The sequence below is a fragment of the Carlito syrichta genome, unplaced genomic scaffold (genome assembly GCF_000164805.1).
Source record: "Carlito syrichta isolate Samal-C Ts95f unplaced genomic scaffold, Tarsius_syrichta-2.0.1 Scaffold306989, whole genome shotgun sequence".
Lineage (NCBI taxonomy): Eukaryota > Metazoa > Chordata > Mammalia > Primates > Tarsiidae > Carlito > Carlito syrichta.
The window spans coordinates 235,235-238,206 of NW_007251085.1; positions in this window are offsets into that span (position 1 = coordinate 235,235).

Consider the following 2,972-nt stretch of genomic DNA (forward strand, 5'->3'; position numbering starts at 1 on the left):
CTGACTGGAGTTAGGTGGTATCTCAGTGTAGTTTTGATTTGCATCTCCTTGATGATTAGTCAGGTTGAGCATTTCTTCAGGTGTCTGTTGGTCGCTCGGATGTCTTTCTTTGAGAAGTGTGGTAAGTTGGAAAGGCTTTTGTTTCTTCCAACAGAAGTTTCTCAACAACTATTTCTGGGAAAACACAAGCCTAGTAGCAACACCCACAAAGCAAATCAAACTGACATGGCATTTGCTTGGATATAGACGATCTATTCATAAATGGGTGTATACAGTGTATAGTAGGGAATACAACTACTCAAAATCACCACTAGAAAGGTGGAATAGCTACGTTATATACACAGGGCAACACACTTAAGGTATGGCATAAGAGATTCTGAGAGATGAGGGACATGTGCTTCCTTAGCAGGCAAATGGCATATAAGAGGAGGTAGACCATTTGAACAAACATTTTTTTTTCTATTCAGTTTCTTTTTCTCTAGAGAGGAGGTAAGAACACTAATGTTTATTAAACATTTACTAATCGCTTCAATTGACTACCCTGTGTGGAGTGGTAGTACTATCCCCATTTTCCAGAAAAACAACAAAAAAGCAGAGGACTCGGCTAAGTAACTTCCCAAGATCACACAACTACTAAGGGGAAGATCTGAGATTTGAACTTAAATCTGACTCTGAAGCCTATGCTTCTTTTATTGGATTTTACTGCATCTTATAGCTAATAGGATTATGTGACACTAGCCTATAGCTAGAGAACAGAAAGATTCTCCTCTTCTCTAAACATCATTTATAAAGTCTTTATTGAATGTAAAATCTTTAATGGGAAAATTTTCATAATAGAGTATCCTATTTTCTCACAATACACCCTTGTAGGGTATTAGCATACACTATGTACATATTAGAAACAAACTCTGTTGTTACTCCTCACCCCCATAACATTATTGAACCAAGGGAATTATTACAAAGAGTTAATCATGGTTTAAATATTAACCCCTCCCACTTTCTTTTAAGCATCTTATCACATAGTCTAATGCTTTTTAAAGTTTATAAACAGTATTTCCGATGTAAGTGAAGATACTCCACAACACTTAGCTGCTTTCATAACACATTTTCTTGTATCTTTACATAGTAAGTGGAAAACAAAACAAAACAACAAAAACCCTATGCTACACAGATGCTGGAGGCAGAATCACTCTCAGTCGGTAGGCACAAATCCAAGCTCATGTTTTCATTAAATGAGTTTTTGCATATGTGCACATGCATGCAGATAGTCTACCCCCTACAGGACAGCAGCAAATTCCAAGGCAGCTAGCCTCCTGGTGTGGCTCCAGGGGATCCAGAGTTCAGAGCTGCACACCACAGTTTAGTGCAACCTTGAATCCAGCCTAATCACAGTTCTGCCCAAGCAGAGCAGGCAACACAGGTCCTTCTTTCATGAAATCTTCCTTAGTGCCCTTCTCGACCCTTCTTGGCCTCAGCCTCATCTTGGTGCTCTGACACTGGCAGGATAAAATGTAGAAGAAAACAAGTCAAGTTTAAGTATTTGGTTTGAAGACATATCCAAAGAATTTGGAAAATAAAAAAATTCAGAGAAAATAAAAAATGTGTAATCTAACAAATAAAAAATAACTAATGTTTTGTTTTAAAAATATGTTTCTTATCTACAAAATGAATACATGGACTATAAAATATATACAACAATTTAGAATTCAAAGATGTATAAAGTAGTAAGTGAACGTTTCCCTGTCCTGCTCACCTTCATTCCCATTCCCCAGAGGGGATCACTGAATAAAGGTCCTTGTAATTCTTTTCACACATTGCCATATGCAAGTTTATCTGTACAGTCTTTTTTTTCCCCTCCCATAAATGGAAGCTGTGGTTAAGATCACAGACTGAAGAACCAAACTGGTTGGATTTGGATTTCAACTCTTACCAATTACTGGCTATATGCTCTCTGGCAAGTTACCTAATCGACCTGCACCTTAGTTTCCTCATGAAAGGAGGACAAAACAATATTACCTACTTTATAGGGCTGTCATGAGGATTAAATGAGTTGCTTATATGCCAAGCACATAAATGAGTACATACTAAGTGTTATATATGCATCCAATTTAATTTTAAAGGGACTTTGTTGAGAATTTTACATATTATAAAATTCACCCATTTAAAAAATACAACTCAATGATTTTTAGTAGCATTACTGAGTGGTACATCCATCACTGAAAACCAGTTTTAGAACATCTTCACCCTCCTAATGAAATCCCTCATGCTCATTTACAGTTAATCCCTGTTCCTACCCCCAACTCTAGGCAACAGTTAATCTACTTTCCATCTCCAAATATTTGTCTTTTCTAGACATTTCATATAAATGGAATTATACAATATGTTGTCTTCTTTCACTTACAAAATGTTTTTGAGTTTCATCCATGATGTTGCATGTGTCTCTTCCTTTCTTACTACTGAGTAGTATTCCTTTGTATGCATATACCACATTTTGTCTATTCATTTGGCAGTTTATAGACATTTAGATGGTTTCCAATTTTTTGGTTTTTATGTAACTGGCAAACATTTCCATGAAAATCTTGGTGTGGTCAAGTATGTTTTCATTTCTCTTGGGTAGATACCTGGGTTGAAATTGTTGGGCTGCATGATAATTTTGTTTAACATTTTGAGGAACTGCCAAACTGTTTTTAAAGTGGCTGTACCATTTTACATTCCTATCAACATTTAATACGGATTTCTGTCCCTAAGCATTCTCAGCAACATTTGTAACTATTTGTCTTCCTTTTCATACTCATTCTACTGGACACAAAATGGTGTCCCATTACGGTTTTAATTAACTTTTCCCCAATGACTGATATTGAGCCTTGATATTGATTTTCATGTGCTTATTAGCCACTTGCATATTTCTTTAAAGGAAAAGTCTACTCATGGGTTTAGTCAGTTTTTAAATTTCCTTTTCTTCTTATTAATTT